Here is a 19415-nt window from a genome sequence, read left to right as displayed (position 1 = left end):
TTTATGCGGCCGAGTCCTCGAGACCTTATCAATTAATTTAAAATCAAGATGCAGTAAACACGGGACAATTTGTTTTGCTGGTTTATTTTGTGCGATAACGCGCGTTATTTTTAATGTTTGTAAGTCCGTATGTTCGCCCCGAACGTCAGAATATATTAATTGTATTAAGGATACAAGTTATTTAACCCTTGCGTGCGGCTCGCAAAATTAATTGTGTCATTTAAAAAGATACGGATCGCACTACGAATATTTCTTTATGATCGATGTGTCCCGCTATCTAATGTCAGTGCGAAAAAATTATTTCGAACAAAAACACCGCACTCCGCAAGTATTAATTCCGTCAAATAAATATTTGTCTTTTCGTTATAGTTTTATCACATGCACGCGGTTTTTCCCGGCACGTCAACGTTCTTTTTTTTGCATGCGTGTCCTGTGCGATTACGGCGCTGTTTGCAGGAATCTTACATGGTTTATTGCAGGAGTTATTGATTGGGGTTGCAATGAAATTTGACTTTTCCAAGGTGTGAACTTAAGTTAAATCAGGAAAGTCTTCCAAAAGAATAACAAAGTTACTATGAAATTCACCAGGACTTTGTTTATTTAAGAAAATTGCTTTTAAAATTTACCTGATTCGAAGATAAAAAAATAATAAATACAAAATTGAAAATACAGTATTAATCTTCTATAATAACAACAATCCTTCTCTGAAAGATGTCACGAAATTCACTGTAAGAAGATTGAAAACTGAAAATATTCTAATTTAACAACAATTTTATTATGAAATTTGATTTATTAAGAAAGGTTAAACAATAAAGTAAATTGGAAGATTACAAAAAGAAAGAAAATAAATAATATAATATTGTATTTCTAAAATAGTACCAATTATACTTTGAAATTTGTATTTTCAAGAAAAGTTAAATTATGAAAAAGATTAAAAGATTAGAAGAAAAACAAAATTGGAAATATCGTATTGGTTTTCTAAAAAAACCTCAATTCAATTATGAAATTTGAAATTTAAAGATGCCAAATGATTTAAATCACAGTTGCCTTAAGAAAACTGTTTTTGAAATTTTCAGATTGAAAGATTAGAAAAGGGATAAATTAAAAAAAAAACTGAAAATATAGTATTGGTTTTCTAAAATCTCAACAATTGTACTATTAAATTTAACTTTTCAAAAAAGGTTAAACCACAAAGCAAATTGGAAGATTATAAAAAGAAAGAGAAAAAAACTGATAGTATAAATCTGATTTTCTAAAATGTACCAATTATACTTTAGTTTTTCAGGAAGGGTTAAACTATGAAGCAGATTGAAAGATTAGAAGTTGAAAGAAAAATGGAAACATAGTATTAGTTTTCTAAAATATCACCAAAATGGTTTAAATCACAAAGGTTTTGTTTACTGAATAAAACTAGTTTTGAGATTTAGGAAATTGGAAGCTAAGAAAAGAAATAACTTTAAAAAGCGAGAATATAATATGGATTTTATAAAATATCAAAAATTCTACGATGAAATTTAACTTTTCAAGAAAGATTATATCACGAAACAAATTGGAAGATTATAAAAAGAAATGAAATTGATAATACAAAACTGGTTTTATAAAATAATACCAATTATATTTTGAAATTTGGTTTTTCAAGAAAGATTAAACTATAAAGAAGATTCAAAGATTAGAAGTAAAAAAAAATGAAAATATAGTATTGGTTTTTTAAAATAACACCAGTACTAGGAAATTTGACTTTTTAAAGATGCAAACTGATTTAAATGACGAAGTCTTTGTTTACTTAATAATACTGTTTTTGAGTTTTAGCAAATTGAAAGATTAGAAAAGGGACGAATTATAAAAACTGAAAATATAGTATTGGTTTTCTAAAATATTAACAAATCTATTATAAAATTTAACGTTTCAAGAAAGATTAAATAATTGGAAGAGTATAAAAAGAAAGAAAATTGACAATACAGTACTGGTTTTCTAAAATAATACCAATCGTATTATGAAATTTGTTTTAAAGACGTAAAAAGGCTTACATTGCGAATACTTTGATTACTGAAGATAATTGTTTTTAAATTATAACTGATTATAAATTGAAAACTGAAAATATAGTACAAGTTTTTCTAAAATATCAATAATTTTACCTACTTCTACTTTTACTTTTTAAGAAAGGGTAATCCATGAAGCAAATTGGAAGATCATATATATATTTCAGTTTTGTTAGAAGTTATTAATTTAAAAAATAATCATTTATAAATAAACAAATTGACAAAATGAATAGAAACTAATAAATCAGCATGATTTTTTGGGTCACTCGAAAGCAAACGTCCGAATAATAGTAAAGCATCGCGAATAATTGCTGAGAAAAAAAGTACGGTTGTGCCCGAGGGAATCTGGCCGTCGTTTACTCGGAATTTATGTGGCCAGAAGTTTCCTCTTTTAATCGCGAAATACATTTGTTTATTTTGATACCATTCAAACGTCCAGAAAAAGATATATCTCAAGGATATATGTAAATTACCTAAGGAAATTGTGCGTCCCTAGAAATACATTTATCCGGCAAAAATGGGACAAACACGTCGATAAATCAACCGGGCGACCGCCGTAATTTAGCGGCCAACTTAAAAATAAGTCCTTATCGACTTTTGACAACTTCAAACGCTGTTTTATTTATTAAATTTATCGGTGTTGTTTCGTCTTCCTGTATCCGACCTGTTCGGATACAACACGCATAAACTTTTTGACCAATGATCGTCCGACAGTTTAGAAACGACTTCGCATCCTTTAGTTGTACAGTTACTCATTAGAACATGCACGTTTATCCGACCGATATGTAAATCATCTTAATAGTATTTTTCAAAAGCAATTAATTTAAATCGTACACAGTGCATTGCTCTAAATAAATTGGTTTTAAACGTTATCAAAATACGTTTGATACGGTTTAAATGTGTATTCCATGTCGTTTTACGGTCTGGTTGTGCCTTCAGTACCTATAAATCATGAGTTGAATGCATGAATCTGTTTATATCTGTCAGATATTCAGGGCTTAATACAAAATTAAAGAGGGATTTCGTCTTTAATTGTGAGTATAATCTGTTCGGTGAAGCTCTCATTATTTTAAGCTGACATTAAATCTTCTTTATAACTGTCACCAAAACTTTATTATGCGCTTCTTCCGAGATATTTTCGAAAAGTGCGATTATGTAAAAACTATAATCCCCCGGTTGAGTGGTTGAAAATTTCTTGCTTAGGGACAAATTATCTTTCAAAAGGAACAGAACAAAAAAAATTCTTTCAGTCCATTATCAATTTGTTGACCCTCATGAATAAATAAATTATGAAACACAAAAAATTGGAATTATCAAATAAGTTTTTTGTGAATGACAATTAACAACCATTTTATTAAAATTTTAATTTATATTGGCTCTTTAGATAAAAATAAAACAAAATATAATATTAGTTTAAGATACATAAAATCGAAAATATTTTTATTGATCTTTCCAAATAAGTAATTCATGTATCAATATAAATTATTTATTGTAATAAAAATAGAATCTTGATAAAGAATGGAAAGTGATATATAAAAATTATTAATAAGCAACATGTTATTATATAATTTTTTGAAATTGACCTTGTAGTTATTGAAGATTTCTTGTTTTGAAGTGACTATATAAAATAAATATATATTTGTGTCGGGCCCGAAGGAATAAACTTTCAATCGATAATAATTTTATTGACCTTTGTGGATAAATAATTTATGAAGTATAATTCACTCAAATTATCTATTATATGCAAAGATAACATCTCGTGGTTGATTGATAAAATAAATTATGGAACCCCCAAATTCGGACAAATTTGAATAACATAATCGGAAAGCCACAGGATACTTGAACCAATACATAACAATGTAGCCGATACCCAAACAAAAATTTATCAATGATCGGTAATTTAGATTTCACTCTTCCTAGAAAAATTCCATCTACCTGCACGTAAAATAGTCAAATTATACGACCGCAATGACAGAAACTAATAGTTTTACATGTTATTTGACACCTCGGCTACGAAATTAATAGTGGGCCACACTAATATGGATTAATTCCGGCGAAATTGTTTTTTATACTTGATAAATTTTGCGGCTTATTAACACATTTATTATCTGTCCAAGTGTCATAACAGTAGTCATTTCTCATTGGTTTCACGGTTTTATCGAAACCGCAGCTTTACTTGGAAGTAATCCATACAAGAAACAGGTAATTGGTCAAACTACCACGAACTTATGAGTCAATAACGGTTAGGAAAACAATTTTTTAAAGTGTCATTTGCTTTGTGGCCACGTAATAATAATTGTGATGCGATCATAAGAAATGGAGGAAGGATACATAAATGACACCGTAAAATCGGATCGTACATAAAACAAACACCTTAGGAGAGACGATTGAATAAAACATGACGCAATCTTGCGTTTGATCGGTCCATCAAAATATTTTATGACCTTAATGTAAATTAACCAAAGACACAAACTGGTGTTTACACATCCCGTCTCAAATTTTAAGTCTTTTGTACGAGGGTAATAATTGCACAGGGGTGTTGAATTACCTTAGGAGCAGGGTGGAATTTTGATTAAGAATGAATTAATATTTGAATTTTAAATACTTTTAAAATGCAAATGTACATTGGAAAAGTGTCATAAATCTCGAAGATTTTGATTTTTTGTGACTTGTATTATTTATTCATAGATTTCTTCGAATAGCATCGAAGACAACAAATTACTCAAAGACACAATCTCGTATTTTGCATATCCTGTCTTAAATTTTAATGTTCTCTTGTACAAGGGCAAAATAACGACATGGGGGTTTCAAATCACGTTTATCTTAATGTTGAATATTTTAAAATGAACTAACATCTTCACTTTTTGAAATGAAAACTGCGTGCAATAGAAAATACGTAATAAATCTTAAAGATTATGTTTTTTTTGTGATTTATATTAGTTATTCATAGATTTGTCGGATAGCATCGAAGATATGCACAATCTGCTGTTTTACATATCCAGCTTCAAGTTTTAAGTCTTTTTGTACGAGGGTAAAATAATTGTACAAGGGTGTTAAATTATGTTAGGTGTAGGGTGGAATTTTGATTAAAATTAATAGTACAGAAGCATCGAACTTATCAAATTACTCAGACACAATCTAGTATTTTACTTATCCTGTCTCAAATTTTGAAGTCCTCTTGAGCTTTTGAGACAAAAAAAATTGCAAAGGGGTGTCAAATTACCTTTAGTTTAACGTTGAACCTCCACCAATTTTTGGCTATAAAAAATGGAAAAGACTCTTCGGAGCATTAAATAATATATTTTGATCAAGAAAAAAAGTAAAATTTCTTAGAAAAAAATTAATCTTAAATTTGAAAAATTGCTGTTTTTTGAGATCTGGAAATTTTTGTGAACACATTTATTAATTAAAAGTTTTTGTTTTTTTTTTTCCAAATTTGTAAATATTTTAAAAAAGTTTTTCAAATATTTACATAATAACAAAAACTAAAGAATTTTTTTAAATATAATAGATCATAAAATTCCAAAAATATCTGATATAAGTAGAAACAAATAATTAACGCCAATGGATATCTCGTAAACTTTGAGTAAATTCAGTTGATAAACATAAATTTATCTGTTTATGGTAAAATATGTCTAAAACGGGATGTTAAAAATTTGAAATTTTCAATTTTTCGTAAATTATTATTATTAATAATAATAAGAATAATAGGGTATTTTAAAAGTAGATTATTTAAAAAAGTATTAAGTCTAATAAAAATTACAAAATTCAAAAATGAAACATAACGTTAGTGATAATTTTTTTTTTTAGAAAATATTTTGATAAACATTCTGGAAAAAATAGGTTAGGTTAGGTTTCTATTTCTTTTTTTAATGTACTATTTTTGAAGACTTTTTTGAAAAAAATAGGTTAGGTTAGGTTTCTATTTCTTTTTTTTAACGTGCTATTTTTGAAGACTTTTTTGAAAAAATAGGTATATAGGAAATTTTGAGGTTCTTTTGTGCTAGAGTAAAATAATTTGAAAGGGGTGTCACACCACATTTCGTTACCTTCAAAAAGAATTAATAACTGAATTTTAACAATTTTAAAAAAGCAAGTTGTATATTTTGGAAAATGATAATAAATATTGAAGATTACGATTTATTTTGTGACGACATAGACTTGTTGGCATGACGTAGAGGGCACGGCGCACCAATTAATAATCACGCAGTGTCAGCATCCTTTTACGATCAGCACCTTTGACAAACAGCGTAAAAATCGTAAAATATACGAACGCATAAAGAAAACAAAGAGCTGAACAATAAAATGTTGCGGGAACGCCAACAAATTTATACCGCGTTAAATAAAAGGCACCAACATAAAATATTCAGCCGAGTTTTTGATTTATTTAATTGTCCTATAGATTTTACAAGACTAACATGGTTGTAGTCCCTCGAGATAATTGCGTTCCCGTCGCGCATACAACTGGGCATAATTCGGAACTCCGCCACGCCACACCTACAAACAAGGCCGTGCTCGAACTGTAAAATTCGGACCTCAAAATCCGGCTCGATGTGCAAAGACTCGTGTACGACGGGACAGCCGTCCAAATTAATTACCTCCTTTGTTCTTCGCATGGACCTTTCGCATTTTTTTTTATTCGACCAACGTTTGGATTTTCGGTAGTGGGTTTCAAATTTGAAACGAGTTTCTAAGGTCTTTGGTAACGTTGTTCGTTTTCCGTCGAACGAAACCAATAAACGTCACGTGTATCTAAGATCTTAACAAGGGCTGTAAATTTTTCAGAAATAGGATATAAGCTCCGATCCATAGAACAGATATTTTTAATAGCAATTCGATACAGGTTAGATGAAAGCGATTGTGTCTATGTTAAAGGTTTTATCCTAATCGAAAATCGACCATTAAACGATGGTCGGGAATGGGGGGATTGAGTTACCATATGGCAAACACTCGTGACCTGAAATTAATAAGTTGGCTCCGATTTCTTTCAATTGTATCAACTGTAAAAAACACCAGTTGAACAATTTATATCTATTACTGACACTCGTAAATCACTTACGAAGTTTTGATATAGAATGTGCAATAACGAAGACACATATCCAACATTTTGTGTACACGTTTATTAACTTGATTTACAGGGGCACATTGCATGGTGTTTATAAATGATAACAGTTACTGGGTTGTACGTAAATAGATGCTGAAATGGGTCAGGCTCACTTGGTGGTCTGGAACATCATCAAAACAGCTGGCATATTCTTTATTATTGTGGTTAAGTTATAATGACATGTCAAAAATACTTTTAATTGTGATCAATAAAAAACATTTGTGTTTTGATATTTGAATTTGAGTTTAAGGTTGTTCAAATGAAATGTCTTGAAGTGTATCAATAATATTTATTGATTGTTGTTTTAAATGAATGAGAAACTTTGCTTTTGCTTTGAATATATTTGTATTTGTCCGTTAATACTAAATTAACGTAATATTTCTTCAATTTGGGTTGGACTTCTAAGAAGTTTAAAAGAAATATTTCGAAGAAGGAAAATGTCAAAATAAGATATCAATCGACTAAATCAATCGGCGATTTCAAAAATATAATAAGCCAGGACATGTGTATAATAAGCCAGGACATGTGTATAATAAGCCAGGACATGTGTATAATAAGCCAGGACATGTGTATAATAAGCCAGGACATGTGTATAATAAGCCAGGACATGTGTATAATAAGCCAGGACATGTGTATAATAAGCCAGGACATGTGTATAATAAGCCAGGACATGTGTATAATAAGCCAGGACATGTGTATAATAAGCCAGGACATGTGTATAATAAGCCAGGACATGTGTATAATAAGCCAGGACATGTATAAAAATAAAAATACATAAATTTAACCATTACGTTTCTTTTATTGTAATCTTATTATAATTATTCTTCTTGTCACTACTGAAAATTTTAACAACCCTCTGGAAAAATCGTCCAACCTTCTTTGGTGGTTTTTGCTCGTCTTCGACCTTCTCGTAGGGTACAGAAATATCACTCACTTTCCAATTCATTGTGTGGTTAATTTAATAATATTTCAGCTTATATACATCATAGTTTACCTAGCAGCAATTCAAGACAGGTCAAGCGGGCTTAATCCGGATTTGCAGTTTACAATTTAATTAGCAATTGTTAAATACGACAAATTTTTCGGTCTAATCTCAACTGGCAACTAGTTTATTAAAGTTACGGACACCGTGTGAAATTGCATTCAAAATAAATTACTATGCAAATGAAATTAAAACCGTAGACCTGGCAAATTATATTTGCTTAATAATTAATACACTATGAATAGTACAGTCGATCCAGTGCGCCATTAAAATTTATTATAATCGATGCATTAATGACGGGACTGGATTATCATATATGATAATCAGGTGGTACTTATGCGAGGGAAATTTATGCATTCCATGACCCCTTTTATCGGAAACTGTACCCGGGTGACATTCCCGATCGTAACTAATTAAAAACAAGACCGTGCCTCACTTCACCGAAGTAAACATCCAAAATCCGGATTAGAAAAATTTCGTGCTCATCCGAAATCGTAAAAACAATCGTGGGCCGGACCGGCAACAATTCAGCATTTAACGCACACAAATACCGAGTCCGTAATTGTGATTTATGCTGTTTACAATCGCTTCGGAAACGTGAATAATGGACTAATACTAATTTATCGTCGGTCCTGTATGCAAATCATGTAATGCGATTAGCAGAAATTCTGACCTTCCGAGCCTCAGATGCGAGTCTTTCGATTATTTTCGCTTATTAAATCCCGAAGAATCCGGGATTTAACAGTCAAAACGTATCTAAGCCGTTGATTTTTTTTGCGGTTTGCTCGTTTTTTGGATACACACAAGGTTGGTGTTATTGTGAATGATCCACTGTAATAAATACGGCGAGGCGAGTCTTAAACGGTGAGAAGATTATCTTGTGATGCTTGTATAGTTGTGTAGATATGTGGAACAGTATAATTGACGCCCGGAATGATCCGGCGAATTTCTTAATCAATGCTAATTATAAAATGAGCTTTCTTAATTGGCAATGTACGTTAAATATTTGATAACTGCAGTAATTAACTACTTTCGGTTTTTGTGTATTACATTTACTGAAAGTATAAATTTAAGAATCATATGTTTAAAATATAATGACTACTATATTTCTTTTATTGAAATCCTTTTATAATTATTCTTCTTGTCACTACTGAAAATCTTAACAACCCTCTGAAAAAGCCGGCCAACTTTATTCTTTTGTAGTTTTCGATTTTCTTTGACCTTTTCGAAGGGTACAGAAATACCACTCATTGTAGAAGTAGTAGTGTCGTTAATTTAATAATATTTCAGCTTTCAGTAATAGTCCAAGGCGGTCAACAAGAATAAATAAGTAAATTAGCAAATATTAAAATATTATGTTATTAAATATTATATTATATTTAAATTCAAAATATAACGACTTAATTTTGATTTTTTTAGACAATTAAATATTTGAAGAACCTAATTAATTATAAATTATTTATTTTATATAGTTGAATACTAAACATAATTTATAAAACCGCAGAATAAAAAATAAATAAAATAGTAAATAATAAAATATTTAGAAAAATATTTTTATTTAATTGTAAAATTATAATAACCTCAGAAAACTTAATTTCGAATTCTCTAAACAATTAAATCAGTTAATGAATATTTGTTTCACTGAATATTAAATATAATTTATAAAACCGCAGAATAAAAAATAAATAAATTAGTAAATATTAAAATATTTAGAAAAATATATGTTAATAAAATATTTTTATTTAAATGCAAAATTGGAACTATCTAGGAAACTTAATTTTGCAATTTTTAAACAATTAAATATTTATCTATTAAATAGTTAACTAAATAATATTTTTTTATACTGAATACTAAATATAATTAAAATAAATAAATTAGTATATAAATAAATAATAAATATAAAAATATTATGCAAATAAAAAACATTTTTATTTAAATGCAAAAATACAAAAAACACAAAAAATTTAATTGCTAAATTAATTAATAAAAAAATGTTTAATTAAACATTAAGATAAAAATATAAAACACTTTTTACTAAAAATTCAAATTGTATTCAATATTTTATTTAAATTTTAATATGTTTTATTTTATATTTAAAAAATATAAAACAAAACATATTAAAATTCAAATATATTTTCATGAATATATATTTTTTTTGGGCGTAACTTTGGAATGTCTGAATAACAGTTGATTAATGGTTTGGAATCATTGTAATTGACATGAACAAAAATACTGACAATGAGAATTAGAACAAATTAATAAACAACTGTTATACGTTCAGTCAGTAAAAATACCAACTATTGTAACCCAGACAACTTAATATTAAATTTTTCCTTCAGTTCCCGTCAATCAACCACTTTGATACGTGCATAATTCTTACGAAATAATACAGGAAATGCCTGAATGAACCGTACAATGAATTATTGTTTAATACCGCACAAATCATGGATGATAATCGACTAACGTTATTGTATTTTTGTAGGCTAACCGCAGTGTTTAAAAGACAATTGTTTCATCAGCATGAAAATCTGTACCAACTCGAATGTAACTAATACTGAGACTTCTAAATATTTTTTTTTTTAATTTTTAAGAAAAGAATTGTATATAATTGACCATAACAAATTCGCATCTCAACCGCAAATTTAGTCACGGTTAAATTTCCAAGACCGAATTTGCCAAAACTTATTGTACAAACATTAATCACATGACACACTGTAATTATTAATAACCTGATATGGATTTATGGTCGAGGATTTGTGTAATTGCAACAAACCGAATATTTATGGATTAATTGCTCCCAAATCATAACCGCCGTAATAGTTAAACAATTATTTATTTATTTAATTTGATGGGTTTCCATCAGATGTAAATGATAATTACCAAATTTGATCAGCGCAATGCAAATCGATTTTTCTAGACTTTCGCTTGGATGGTAGAAAAACTTTTGCCCGGAAATAGTCCAACTTACAATTTATATCAATTACCGAGAGCTCCATATATCACTTAAAACAGTTTTGTTGCTTCCATTTTGATACTGAATGTGTATAACGAAGAGTTATGTTCTGGCGTTTTGCAGACATACTGTGTACACATTTATTAACTGTGAACATGATTTACTGGAACATATTGAATTTTCATTCGCCATATTCTGTGTACAAATGATAATTTTACATTTTATTGCCCGGGAATTTATGCCTGAGCGAAGCAATAATTTTTCTTTAACATTATAGCGATTCATCTCAAATTATATTTCAAAATTTCACAAAAATATGTTGTGTTTCCGCCTGTCAAAAGCATATTTCAATATATTATAGCTGGAACAACAAAAAGTTATTCTAAAAAAGTCATAATAAATTTTAAAATTATAAATATAACTTAATTTAGACTTGACAATGAAACATATGCATTTTTAACCCCCCACATAACTCACAACATTATTTTTATAACAGGACTGGTTAATGTGTTAATAACCCCGCCAAAAACTCCAAACAGAACCCATAAAATACTGAAAAAGGTCCGAAGACGAAACAAATAACATCGTTATGTTTAATAATATATTGCTCCAAAATGAAAATTGAAAGAAGCAATTTGTTAAGTGTCATTAATCATGGCTAATTAAAATGTTAATTAGTTAAGCGCAAACAAAACCGAAGAATGATTTCATTACCTACCTGTTTGTTGTCGGCGTTGCCAAGTTTTAAAATTAACTTGCGTTTCTATAAAAAAAGACAACCATTAATAATATCAGAATAAATAATGTTGATTGGAAGAGATTTTAAAAAGTAAGTTTCGATTACCATTTCAATTCGATAACCGAAGAGCGACATTAAATGTATTCAGGAGAATATTTACTTAATAAAATAGGAAATGATTAAAATTTGAAATCATAACTCTGAGGTATCTCAAAATAGCGTGTACTTAGTTTTTGTCACAATTTGTTGTATTTAGTAATTATGTTTAACATGCCTAAAGTACGAAGTAGAAATATTTACACGATGTGAAATATTGGGAATTTACACGATAGTCTGTATATTTTTATCAAATAATTCATTATGGTTTTATTTATTAAACTTTATTAATCTAAAAATAAGAATAGAAACAAAAAAGTCAAAGGAATATGTTATTTGTAATTTACAAATAAAAATATAAGATTTAAAACTAAAAAACTATAAAACTGACTAGAATTTTAATTTGTTCTGCATTACTTCACATCATTTATAAAAATTTGAATTAATTTTAAAATATAAAATTTCAACGAGTTTCGTTTTAAAACACGTATGAAAAATTTTAACTATTTTTTTAATATATTAAAAACAGTAAATTGTTTAGTAAAAATATGTTGGCCAATAATGGAATTTAATGGGTTTTAAATAATTTGTAACCAATCGGAGTTTGTAATTTTTTAAAGGCTCTATAAAATTATTGAATTTTGTTATTCCCGTTTTAAATCGCGTTTAAATGATTGTGCATGAATAAAAGTCAGGTACGTGAAAAATGTAAAACATGCATAAATGAATGTAAACGTAAAACAATTTAGATAGTTTAATGCATCGAGCGCACATAATTATTAGTTTTATTGCGGATTAAAAACGATTGGTAAAAATGTCGGATAACCAGACTGATTAAATTTTCATAATTTAATTTAAATAATCGGCTAGTTCCCACAGAAAAACGAGTAATTCGTGTTTTGCCGATACATGTATTTTTCAATTAAGGCCAGTCGTTAGTTTGATAAACGCTTTTATCAAGATGATTCTTTTTTTTCCTTTCCTCCATCCTTTCATCTATTTATAAACTGGATGACATCACGGGTGTCCAAATCTATTTCTGTACAGGTAAACAACAAACTTTTACCATGAATAATTATAATAAATTCATGTACTTATTGCAATTAGCCATGGATAAATCCGAATGATCAGACGAGAAACCCCATTTATATCCCCCATAAAACCAGATTAATTTTCCGCTCAATATTTCAAATGTGGTACGCATCACGTGAATTTACATATCACTCGGTTGTAAATAAAAATTCCGTGTGTTACATTTGTTTCAACCGCCATGATTTACTCGAGCTAATTAATCTAAATCTCACGATACTCGGCCAGATGCTGCTGGGAATATTCTATCCATTTGGACACCCATGATGAAGGAATTAAAAATAGAGTTGTATGTATGACACAGATGAATTCAGAATCCAGAAATTTCAACAGCAATTTCTATAATGGTAATTGCAAGTGAACGTGGTTCCGGAGATTGAAATTGAGGCAGCCGGCTCAGATAAAAATGTGAAATTCGTCTCGAAGGGAGTGATGGACCGCGCGACTATAAAAAGTAGTTCATTTGTTAGCAGAAAAGACATAAATCGCAATCAAGCATCCGACACAAGTCATACCACATGGTATGGCCGATGGTTGAGGTCAAAACATCGAACAACAATGAGTGTGGGTCGGATTTATTGCGGCGCAACAGCGACAAAAAGTCGAACGGTGGGGATTTCTTAATTTTACGCCGGTTATATTCGTCGGTTGAATTATTTGCATTTTTTCAAATTAATTAAAAACGGGTCCGCGGAGACCGACTTATTTTGCTCCAGACGCGCAAAAAAATTAAGTCATAATTAAAAGGATACAGACAATGCGAACAGTGAAATCGGACCGTGACTTGTTATATGTGAAAAATATATTGCTTTCGAGACGAAAAACTTGGCAGCCAATCGTCGTGCTCAAACATTTTTTTCATTACCCACTCATTCGCTTTTATTTCATAACTCTTTTTCAACCCGTTATGTTTTCGCAGACTTTTCATAGTTTGTTTTCGCCTTGTTCGCAAGGAACGCGATTTTTTATCATTACGTTTTAAAATTTATGTTGGAAACGAACTTGTTTTCAATTCATTTCGTTTCGTAATAAAGGACGTACTTTATATTATCTATCTGAATTTTTATACATATTAAAAACAGTAATTTTTATACTCAATATGAAAATTATGTTATTATAAATTACAATATTTTAAATTCTAATACAGTAATAATTTAAAGTAAGTAAGTAATATTATAATAAAACAAAATACAACAAAATCAGAAAAAGAGTGTATATAGAGCTAAAAACTTAAAAAACTACATTTCAAAACAATAGTAAAAAGAAAAAATTAATGAAATTTCAAAATCTAAAAATTTAATTAACATATTTATATTAATAAAAACATATTAAGTAAAACAAATAGAGAAAAGTATATTAAAAACAAACATTACAACAAAAGCAACAACAAATAAAAAATAGAAAACATCAGCAATATAAATTAAATATTGAAGATTTATATAAAATAAAAAATATATAGTAAATGAATAAAAAAATTGAAATAACTTAACTTATTTCAAAATCTTAAGAAATTAAGAAAATCATAAATGACAAAGTTTCAGATTATAAAAATTAATTCTGTAAAATATTTAAATTACTAAAAAAGTATATTGAAAATATGTATTATATCTTTAATTAATGTTTAAAACTATATATAAATATATGTTAGATTAAAACAATAAAAAAATTAAAATAACTCATCTTAAAATCTTAAGGAATTAAGAAAATTACTTAACAGTACTTAAGTTAAAAAGTAACAAATTTTAAAAATTAAAATAATATATTTAAAATTACTTAAAAAAAAATTCAAAAAATGTACCATTTCTATAATTAACGAACATTAAAAAAATTGAAAAAATAAACATTTGAATAAAAACCAAAAAAGTAAAATATTGAATATATGTATAAAATTAAACATCCTAAAATCTTAAGAAAATAAGAAAATTAGTTAACCATTAGAACAAAAACCAAAAAAGTAAATAGAAAAATTATAATATTTCACCAATAAAAATAAAATAAATTAAAGTAATAAAAAAATTGGAATAACTTATTTCAAAAGTTTAAGAAATTAAGAAAATTTCTTAATCATAAATAACAAAATTTTGAATTAAAAAATGTATTATTTCTTTAAACATTTAAATGGAAATAGAAAAATAAAAATAATGTGATAATAAAATATATTGAAAACAAACATTAGAAAAAAAGCTAAGAAAGTAAATCAAAAAAATTAGAACAACAATAAAAAACTTATCAAAAATCTTAAGAAATTAAAAAAATACTTAATCATGAGTGATAAAATTTTCGAATATATAATAAGTTATATATTTAAATTAGTAAAAAATATTTTGAGAAAATAGTATAGTTTCTAAAATTAATAAATATTAATAAAAGAAAAAAAAAAAAACAAAATAAAAATAAAGAAAAGCCAAAAACGCAAATAAAAAAATTTATTATAGTATTTCAACAAAGAATATTTACAGTCTATGTTAAAAACTAAGGTAGAGTAGTATTAAATTAAAAAAAAAAACAAAAACAGTCAAAAACTTTTAAGACTATAACATAAATTTTAAATTGTAAGAAAATCAGAAAATTAAAGATCAATAAAAAATATCAAAATTAAACAGTTTAGAATTTTTTTTTATTTGGAGTTTTGAACGTATCGATTAATTCAACATATTTTATTCATTGAAATGATAAATGAAATAAATTGCTAATTGTAAAGTTATTATTTATTCCATTATAAGTTAATGGATTGCTCTTTGTGTGCGAACTGAAAAAATTGTCACATACCGCAAGATAATCAGCAGAAGTTAGCATCAACGGCGATGATTAATTTTGCTCCTGCACTAAATAAATATTTCCAAGATAAGTGCAGCATAAACAATTTAAATTAATTAACATGTTTTACTGTCAGTGGAATAACAACAATCTCATTATGCATATCTGCATTAGCATAAATATCTTTTACTACTCCGTGTATAATTTAAAGTAATTATAATTCTTTGAGAGCAATTTGTCTTTCGGGACTTCCAGTTTTTTCGTCTTGAGTAATCATATTTTGGTGTAAAAAGTGAAAATGTATTTAATTGAACCACCTTTTGTATCGATGTGTTCGATCAATGACTTAATATTATACACAAATGTTTTTTCACTAATGAAAGTATAATAATATGACAACTGTACGAAAAAAATTCTCGTTCCATTATAAACGAAAGTTGTGCCGTCATGCTGTAAAATTATAATCTATCTATCCTATCTGTTCGTTCAAAGTAAATAATTTACAAAGGAGAAACAGATGTCAAATTTTAAAATTGTTGCCATTGTTATTGTACCTAGTCTCATATGGGATAATTAAATTAATTTGACATAAGATATTTATGGAATTTAATTTACACTTAAGAATAATATTTGGAAACACTTTCATACATATTTTTTTTCAATAAACTAAACCTTTTATTGTTAATTAATTTTATATAATATATTAAATAAATAAATACATTTTTAAAATAAATATTTCACTCCTATTTAATAATTGCATTTTTAGATGATGAATGTTTTTCACGCAACAAACAAAGAATATTTAAATTAAAAACATAAAATTGTTCCAAATCAAATAAATATAAACGAATGAATATTATTTAAAACCAATTAAATTGTCCAAAGTTACAGATTTGTATTAAAATGAATTTAAATCAAATAGTTTCTGCCATAGGAATATCTTTATAATCATAAACAAAAAATATTGGCAGTCAATTTTTCCCATCCGTGAACTTTATGGTTTGGAGAGATCTCGTAAATTTTTACATTTGGAAATTTTATACGACCATTCGCGGCATAACTCGATAATGTAATTCTCCTTTGTGCATTCACTTATCTCTATTTATTTTTCAGAGTTTTAGAAAATATTTGTGGCGCTTATTTTACGACTGTGGATTTTACTACTGACTTGTTCATCTGCAACTACTCATAAAGCAAAGAAATATCAATTGTAATATTTTCCCAGTTATAAATTGATAAATTTCCGGATGGTTGAATCAATTTACAGCAACTTAAAAAATACTCTCCAGCAGCAACAGCCTCAAGTTGCTTTTTATATCACCGAATTATTACAAGAACGTTAAACCGAAAAGAAAATAATTAAATTAACATATCCGACAATATGCATATCTTATAAAAATGTTAAAGCCTTAAAATTCCGTTTCAAAACCCTATAATTATAGGAATTTCTGTATAATGTCAGCTATTTTAAAAATCATGATTCCACGCTTTTTCTATTTATTATTTTTTTTTCCTGTTCGCCGATAAATTTCGTGATATGTAATTTTTAATTTTCACGCGTTGGTAGTTTAGGTAACGGGTTTTTATGGACAGCACCTGTCGGCGAATCCGATACACTTTGGATTTTGCACAGTCATAATACACATAATGATGACTGACAAGATTGGACTTTCAATTAATTTAATGTGTATTAGCGAAAATATCGATTTTTAAGCGTGCTCTAGTTTGCGGTTTCTACTAATTGAATCTGCTATTGATTAATTAATAAATAATGGATTTAATTTTCAGCCACGAATTGAATATTAAACAGGTAAAAATATGCAAAACCCTCAAAATGAATAATCGCAAAATTCCCCAAGTCATAACACTTCCATCGAAATATAAAACGAATGCCTCGAATTCCACATGGGCGAAAATAATGCCCGGTGCATAATTTAAAACGATTAAAGCTTAAACTCGGAAGTTTGAACATTCTTCAAGATGTTTCAGTGCGTGACTCCCGCTTCACAGTGGAGAATTTTGCAAATTCTACAACTTCACAAAACTTCTGATGCAAAGTAAATATTTCCTGGGCGAGTATCAAAAAAATATTTTCGATGCTTTGTAGTGTGGAACATGAGGATGTTAAATTGCTTTCGGGATGAATATAAATCTGGAACGGTGAGAAATTTATGTTTCCCCCGCAGGAATATATTTGTCAATTCGGGACTGTATTGTTATTTACATCTTTATGTACTCGCTAAACTTATCTGACGTGAGGAGTTGTTGAGTGAGTGAGTCTTTATGTGTTATATCCAAAATCGTATAAAGAATATTTTTCGTTTGCTTTATTCTGTAAAATTACATGAAACGGAATTGTTGTACTGTTCAAATTCAATAAATAATTCAATGCGGTATAATTAATTACACATGCCAAATTGGGATGAATAACATGAAGCATAAAAATCTATCAACATTTAACTTGTAATAAGAAAATGTTTAATTCAACTGAATTAAGACACAGACAAAAAGATGACAGTTGAACAATTCTCTGTGATTCAGTTAGTTTTGTAATAAATTATTAACAGTTTTAAATATTTCTTTAACATAAATGAATAGCACAAATATGGTTTGCCCAATTTTAAATTAAAAATTTACTTGTCAGCAATCAATTAATTTACTTTTTTTTAATTTCTCTATGGACAGGTGAATGATAAATTAAAAAAAAATTAACTTACTACACAATAGTAACAAATTCAAATTTAAAAATTTAATTTACGATTCAGTAATGTCTAAATCAGTTTTTATAAAGTGAATGTGTTGAAGTTTATTTATTTTTAGTTATATTTTAATGTTAATAATTTTTTTATTTGTACAGTATTTATATGAGAAAAAAAGGAACACTTAAATATTTTTACAAGAAATGTCGATGTTTAGTTTTTTTTTTCGTTTAACGGAAAAAACAAATATTTTGTGAAAATTTTAGTATATCGTATGTCTAATAATTTAATTTACAGGCCGTTGAAAATTTTGTGTTAAAGAAAAGAAGACATTAAAACTTAGTAAATATTTCATAATTTTGCAGTGCAATTTATCTCAAAAACAGTCAATCTGAAGTGTAATTTGTAGTAGAAAACTACATACATTCATAAAATGTTAAGAGATTTAAAGAAATAAAAAAGTTTAAACGGTTTTAAAGTACATTAAGATTATTTCCAATGCACCCCTTTAATCTAAAACAAAATAGTCATCAAGATTTAACTAAAAGTAGACTTTTGAATAAAACTTGCTCAATAACATTAAAAAAAATAAAATTTTAAATTTTATTATTAGTTTTTGAATAAGGCAAGTTGAGTTAAATGGTCATATTTTCCAATCACAAATTTGTTGCTTAAATATGACCCATTAGATAAGGGACACCCTGTATATGTAGTTGCAATAAAAGTGTGGTTTGTGGGACAGTTATGCTACTTTGTATTTTTAATAATACGGATCATTACAACAGTCCACCGGACCGTGGATTGATTATAGGAAACGTCCGCCGTTCCCGGAATACGGTTCCGGGCCGCAATGTTTATTACTCGTTCCGATTGTCCCGATTTCGGGCACGGCAACCGTTTCAGCAATGATTTATTGCCTCGGTGGACTCATTTTTGCGAATAACTGTCTTTCACAAA

The 19415-nt window shown here is 27.9% G+C and overlaps 1 long non-coding RNA gene across 1 annotated transcript in view; it reads right to left on the bottom strand.

The window, feature by feature from the left end:
* The window catches only part of LOC126266272 (uncharacterized), a 126135-nt gene that overhangs the window by 66436 nt on the left and 40284 nt on the right, over positions 1-19415 (bottom strand). The window contains exon 2 of the long non-coding RNA XR_007548702.1: positions 11797-11841. This is a non-coding gene — a long non-coding RNA (uncharacterized LOC126266272). The remainder of the gene's footprint in view (positions 1-11796; positions 11842-19415) is intronic.

Source organism: Aethina tumida, chromosome 7, assembly GCF_024364675.1.
Source record: "Aethina tumida isolate Nest 87 chromosome 7, icAetTumi1.1, whole genome shotgun sequence".
Lineage (NCBI taxonomy): Eukaryota > Metazoa > Arthropoda > Insecta > Coleoptera > Nitidulidae > Aethina > Aethina tumida.
This window is presented reverse-complemented; position numbering and strand designations above follow the sequence as displayed.